Source organism: Nyctereutes procyonoides, unplaced genomic scaffold, assembly GCF_905146905.1.
Source record: "Nyctereutes procyonoides isolate TBG_1078 unplaced genomic scaffold, NYPRO_anot_genome, whole genome shotgun sequence".
NCBI lineage: Eukaryota > Metazoa > Chordata > Mammalia > Carnivora > Canidae > Nyctereutes > Nyctereutes procyonoides.
Genome location: NW_026575146.1, coordinates 81,103,129 through 81,110,676, shown reverse-complemented (window position 1 = coordinate 81,110,676; position 7,548 = coordinate 81,103,129).

Here is a 7,548-nt window from a genome sequence, read left to right as displayed (position 1 = left end):
AGGCAGAGGGAGAAGCAGGCTCCACGCAGGGAGCCCGACGTGGGATGCAATTCCAGGAATCCAGGACCACACCCTGGGCCAAAGGTGGCGCTAAACCATTGAGCCACGCAGGCTGTCCCAGTCTGGTAGGTTTTGTGTGTCTAGGAATTTGTCCAGTTCATCTAGGTTATCCAGTTTGGGGTGTGTAATTGTTCATACTATCCTTTTATAATCCTTTATGTCTATTGTGTCTTTATTTGGCTTTGATATTAGAGTAATGCTGTCCTCATAAATGAGTTAGGAAGTATTCCCCTTCAGTTTTTTTGGAAAAGTTTGAGACAGGTTGGTATTGTTTTTTTTTTTTAAGATTTTATTTATTTATTCATGAGAGACACAGAGAAGGAGAGAAAGAGAAAGAGGCAGAGACACAGGCAGAGGGAGAAGCAGGCTCCATACAAGGATCCCAACGTGGGACTCGATCCTGGGTTTCCAGGATCACACCCTGGGCCGAAGGCAGGCGCTAAACTGCTGAGCCATCCGGGCTGCCCGGTATTGTTCTTTAAATGTTTGGCAGAGCATTTAGTAATTTAGTAATGTCCCCATTTTCATATCTGATTTTAGTAATTTGAGCCTTCTTTCTTTTTTTGGGTGGGGAGAGGCTTGAACTCACAATCCTGAGATCAAGAGTTGGACACAACTTGCTGAGCCACCAAGGTGCCCCTCTCCTTTTTCTTAGTCCTCATAGCTAAAGGGTTGTCAATTTTGTTGATCTTCGAAGAAACAACTTTTGGTTTCATTAATTTTCCCTGTTTTTCAGTTTTCTATTCCATTTATCTCTGATCTAATATTATTTTCTTCCTTCTGTTTTGAGTTCAATTTGTTCTTCTTTTTCTAGTTCTTTAAATTGTAAAGTTATGTTGGCTAAATAGCTTTCTTATTTTTTTTAAAGATTTATTTTTATTTATAAGGGGGGGGGGGCAGAGACGCAGGAGGAGGGAGAAGCAGGCTCCATGCAGGGAGCCCGACGTGGGACTCGATCCCGGGACTCCAGGATCGCGCCCTGGGCCAAAGGCAGGCACCAAACCGCTGAGCCACCCAGGGATCCCAGATTTCTTATTTTTTTTATGTAAGAATTTACAATTATAAGTCTTCCCTTTAGTACCACTTCCACTGTATCTCATAAATTTTTGTTTTCCAGCTTAACTTCATTTCATTAACTAATTCATTTTCCCTAACTAAAAACCATTTTCCATGGTTTCTTCTTTGATCCATTGGTTGTTTAAAAGTGTGTTGTTTTCCTTTTCTAGTTTTGTGAATTTTCAGTTTTCCTTCTGTTACTGATTTCTAACTTCATTCTATTGTGGTTGGAGAAGATACTCCGTATGACATCTATCTTTTAAAATCTATTGAGACAGGGTGCCTGGGTGGCTCAGTTGGTTATGCATCTGCTTTTGGCTCAGGTCATGATCCCAGAGTCCTGGGATCAAGTCCTGCATCAGGCTTCCTGCTTCATGAGGAGCCTGCTTCTCCCTCTGCCTCTCTCTATTTCATGAATAAATAAAAATCTTAAAAAAAATAAAATCTATTGAGACTTAACTAGTGGCCTAACATATGGTCTATCCTGGAAAATATTTCATTTTTCACTGCAGAAGAATGTGTGTGCTGTTGTTGGGGAGAGTGTTCTGTATATATCTGTTAGATTAGTTGGTCTATTGTGTTAAGTCCTCTGTTTCCTTACTTATCATCTATCTAGTGGTTTATCCATTATTGTGAGTGGGCTATTGAAGTCTCCAACATGTAGAATTGTCTCTCCTTTCAGCTCTTTTTGCTTTATATATTTTAATGGGCATATAAATGCCCGTTAGGGGCATTTATAAGCATATAAATGTTTATAATTACTATATATTTTTAGTGTATTAAAGCTTTTATTAATATATATAATGTCCTTTATCACTTGTGTTTTTTATTTAAAGTATATTTTGTCTGATATTAATATAGCCACCCTTGCTCTGATATTAATATAGCCCCCATTGATTACTATTTGCATGGAATAGAATATCTTCTCCCATCCTTTCCCTTTCAGTCTATTTGTGTGTTTGGATTTAAAGCAAGTTTCTTGTAGACAGCATATAGTTGGATCATGTTTTTTTTTAAATCTGCCAGTCTGTGTTTTGATTGGAGAGTTAAATCTATTTGATACATTTAATTAATGATAAGGATGGACTTGTCATTATTTTCTCTATGCCTTATTACTCTTTTATCTCCTATTTCCTGCGTTACTGTTTTGTGTTTAGTCAATTTTTTTGTACTGAAATGTTTAAATTCCTTTTTCATTTCCTTTTGTATATATTCTATAGCTATTTCCTTTGTGGTTTCTATGGGAATTGCATTTTACACTCCAAAGTTACAAACCTCTAATTTGAATTTATACCAGCTTAACTTCAAGAACATACAAAAACTCTGTTCCCATACAGCTCTGTCCCTACAGCATAGCATGGAGCCTAACACAGGGCTTGAACTCAACAACTGTGAGATCAAGACCTGAGCTGAGATCAAGAGTCTGATGCTTAACTGACTGAGCTACTACCCAGGAGCCCCTCCCTCACTTTTAAGGACAGTTTTGCTAGATACAGGATTCTTAGTTGACAGTTTTTCTTTTAGCACTGAATATAGCATCCTACTGCCTCACTGTCTCCAAAGTTCCTAATGAGAAATCTGCTGATAATCTTATCGTTTAGGGCAGGGGTGGGGGCAGGAGTCTCTTGTATGTGACGATTCGCTTCTCTCTTGCTTTTAAGATTCTTTGTCTTTTAAAAGTTTGATTACAGTGTGTCTTGGTGTAAGTCTCTTTGGATTCATTTTACTTGGAGTTCATTGAACTTCTTGAACATTTATAATCATGTCTTTTATCAAATTTGGGGAGTTTTCAGCCATTATTTCTTCACATACTTTCTTTTTTTGAGAGTTAATTTCTCTTTCTCTTCTCCAGCACTGCATTATGTTTGTCCACTTCATGGTGTCCCATAGGACCCATGGGTTCTGTTCACTTTTCTTCAATTCTATTTCTGTTCCTCAGACTCAATAATTGCCTTTGTCCTAACTTCAAGTTTGCTGATTCTTTCCTGCCTTCTCACATAGGCCATTCAATCTCTCTAGTAAATTTTTTTACATCAGCTATTATACTTTGCAGCCTTTCTTTTTAGTTTTCTCTTCATTGATATTTCCATTTGCTCATGTTATTTTACTTTCTTCACATTATTGCTTAGCTCTTTGATCTTCTTTACAAGAACAAGCAGTTACAATAAAGTTTTTGTCTAGTATAAGTGCAACCAGATCTTTTGCAGGGATGGGTTCTATTGATTTTTTTTTCCCTTTGAATGGTCCATACTTTTCTGTTCTTTGTAAGCCTTGTGGTTTTTTTTGTTTTGTTTTTGTTTTTTGTTTTTGCTGGACACTGAACATTTGAATCTAATAATATGATGACTCTAAATGAAATTCTTCCCTTTCCCCTGGGTTTACTGGTTTTTGTTATTTATTTATTATAGTCATAGGCTGTCTCTGTGCTGAGGCTGACCCTAAACCTAAGGTCTTTATTTTTTTTTTAAAGATTTTATTTATTCATGAGATACAGAGAGAGAGAGAGAGAGAGAGAGAGAGAGAGGCAGAGACACAGGTGGAGGGAGAAGCAGGCTCCATGCCGGGAGCCCGACGTGGGACTTGATCCCGGGACTCCAGGATCATGCCCTGGGCTGAAGGCAGGCTCTAAACTGCTGAGCCCCCCCAGGGATCCCCGGTCTTTATTTTTTTTAAAGATTTCATTTATTCATGACAGACACAGAGAGACAGAGAGAGAGAGTGGCAGAGACACAGGCAGAGGGAGAAGCAGGCTCCATGCAGGGAGCCCAACATGGGACTCGATCCCAGGTCTCCAGGATCACACCCAGCTGAGGCGCACCAAACCACTGAGCCACCGGGGCTGCCCTAAACCTAAGGTCTTTAAAGATCTTTTTTGAGCCCCTTCCTGGCATGTATGGTCACTTTCTGATTTTCTCTGTATATGCAGTGGTTTTCAAATGCCTACCATTTAATGCCTGGCTCTCAAAGGAGGAAAAATAGAAAAGTGAAGAGGGGAAATAAACACCTCTGTCCCTTTAAACCCCCTGGAAGACCTTTCAATCAGAAGGGAAGGGCTTCCAACAATGGAGGAGATACATTGTTGAAATGGCTGCCCACTTCTTTGTCTGCACCTCTGTGATCAGAAGCAGCAATCAGAGGTGAGAGCACAGATACCTGATATTTGAAGGGTAGGGTCCTTTTTGCCTGTCCTGGCTGCTGGAATTTGTGTGCAAGCTGCTCCAAGAACACAGGCATAGCTGCCTTCCCCTGGGCTGGGGCTGCAGCTGGGGCCTGGGTAGCTGCTACTGTGCAAAGAGCTGAAATTGACCCAAATTAATTGCAGTTTAGCTTCCAAGTATTCTCTGGAAGTTGCAAACCTCAGTAGACTCCAGAGTTCCAACATAGTGCTATCAGATAGATTCAGCCAGTGCAATTCTTTTCTACCTGGGGAAACAAGGATGTTTCCTTATGTTTGGCAAAATGGGGCAGATGGTATATGGGAGAGAATAACCCTTCTCTGAGTGTACTTTTTATGTACTATTGACTTTTGAAAGTATGCTAATATATGTATTTGAGCAAAAATAAATTTATAAGAATTGGAAAGTGTGAAAATCCTATAACTAAAAGCAAACTGACAGAAATGAAACTAATTGTATTTCAAAATGAATAACATAACTCTAAATGAAAAAAGGAAAGAATGGAAGGGCGAACTAGTCCACGTATCTTACGTGCATAGTATTTGAAAAATACTCTGTCTTGGGCAGGATAGGGTGTGTATGAGAAAAGCATCACAAATTCTGAATTGTTTTTAATAGGTTTATTTATTGTAGTGATGTGGGCAAAGCAATTCTGAAAACTATTTTTTTAAGATTGATTTATTTTAGAGAGAGAGTGTGTGTGAGCAGGAGAGACAGAGGGAGAGGGAAAGTCTCAAGCAGACTCCATACTGATCGAGGAACCCAGTGCTGGCCTTGATCTCACAACTCTGAGATCATGACCTAAGATGAAACCAAGAGTCAGACAGCTAACCAACTGTGCCACCCAGGCACCCCTGAAACTATTTTAAATGCATCATAGATTTGAGGAAAAATGAATGTGTTTCTGGTGTTAGGAGTCAAGGTACTTACTATAGAAGAAAAGAAAGAAAAGACATAATAATATAAAATAGGGGCAGGCAACAATGACCCCTCTGGAGATGGATTGAAATTAAAGGTATTGATATAAACTCATGGTCTCTAAAATATGTACATGTAGATAAGCATATGTGGATACGCATATAGGTATATGTGTCCATATATATGTATTTATACATACACATATTTCCTAGCTTTGTCCGCTGAAGGGGCCACAGAGCAAGCAAAGTCACCCTAGTAGCAAATGAACACCCTTAGTGCCCAGATCTTGTTTCTTAGGGCCGCCATAATGAATTATTACAAACCAGGTGGCTTAAAACAAAAATTTATTCTCTCAGTTCAGGATGCCAGGTGTCCAAAATCAAAGTGTCAGCCCAACCTGCACCCCGATGTTTCTAGCAGCCATGTCCACAATAGCCAAACTGTGGAAGGAGCCTCGGTGCCCATCGAAAGATGAATGGATAAAGAAGATGTGGTTTATGTATACAATGGAATATTACTCAGCCATTAGAAACAACAAATACCCACCATTTGCTTCAACGTGGATGGAACTGGAGGGTATTATGCTGAGTGAAGTAAGTCAATCGGAGAAGGACAAACAGTGTATGTTCTCACTCATTTGGGGAATATGAATAATAGTGAAGGGGAATATAAGGGAAGGGAGAAGAAATGTGTGGGAGATATCAGAAAGGGACACAGAACATAAAGACTTCTAACTCTGGGAAATGAACTAGGGGTGGTGGAAGGGGAGGAGGGCGGGGGGTGGGGGTGAATGGGTGACGGGCACGGAGGGGGACACTTGACGGGATGAGCACTGGGTGTTATTCTGTATGTTGGTAAATTGAACACCAATAAAAATTAATTTATAAAAAAAAAAGTGTCAGCCCATTTGGGTCCTTCTGGAGGCTCTCAGGGATAATCTGTTGGGGAACATCATCAAAAAGATGTGATGGGGAGCCGTGGGTGGCGCAGTGGTTTGGCGCCTGCCTTTGGCCCAGGGCGCGATCCTGGAGACCCAGGATCGAGTCCCGCGTCGGGCTCCCGGTGCATGGAGCCTGCTTCTCCCTCTGCCTGTGTCTCTGCCTCTCTCTGTGTGTGTGTGTGTGTGTGTGACTATCATAAATAAATAAATAAATAAATAAATAAATAAATAAATAAATAAATAAATAAATAAATAAATAAATAAAGATGTGATGGCTGGGACAGCTGGGTGGCTTAGTGGTTGAGCATCTGCCTTTGGCTCAGGGTGTGATCCCGGTCACAGGATCAAGTCCCACATCAGGATCCCTGCGAGGAGTCTGTTTCTCCCTCTGTCTGTGTCTCTGCCTCTGTCTCTGTGTCTCTCATGAATAAAGAAAATCTTTAAAAAAAAAGAAAAAAAATAAAAATAAAAAGATGTGATGGCTGATTGATCCATGAAATAGACCCAGGCACTCAGAGGTTCCTCACCCTCTCCTCTACCCTTGGAATGGAGAGGTTCTGCTTGCCTTTTTCAGCAGCTCCCAGAGGCTGCTCCAAAGACAAAGCCTAGAGATAATGATGTGCTGAAAACACTGCATGGTATACATGACTGAGCTTGGTTAGGGCTTCTTTATAAACTTTTTAAGATTTGGTAGGTGGGATCCATTCATCTTGCTGTGGCCAAAACAAATCTCATATAGAAGTTATTTCTTTCCATATTAAAATTGCCACCTACCAACCTGAAAGGCCTTACATCTTTCTTCTTTCTCTCCTTACCCTTGGTGTATAGGGACTAGTTTCAGATTATACCTGGGAAGCTCCCAAGAGGGTTGTGAACCAACGCTGTGAGATATAGTCCCTTATTGGGTTGTGAATGGAGCCTATTTAAGAGTCTCTCTCCCTCTCTTAAAAAAAAAATGAATGCCTAACTTTGATCTGTTCATGAAGAAACACCAGACAAACCCAAAACAAGAAATGTTCAACTAGGGGCACCTGGGTGGCTCAGTCGGTTAAGCAGCTGACTCTTGGTCGTGGTCTCACGGTTGTGGTATTGAGTCCTGCAGTGGATTCTGTGCTCAGCACAGAGTCTGTTTAGGATTCTCTCTCTCCCTTTCCCTCTGCCCCTCTCCCTGCTCACTCTAAAATAAATCAATCTTTTTTTTAAAAAAAGTGTGTGTGTATATATTTTTTAAAATGGCAATGTTATAGTCAAAATCCTAGATACAGAAAGTAGAATGGTGGTTGCTGGAGACTGAGGAGATGGGGAATGGGAGTTAGTGTTTAATGAGTACAGAGTTTCAGTTGGGAAAGATGAGAAAGTTCTGGAGGGAGGATGGTGACGGTTGCACAAGAATGTGAA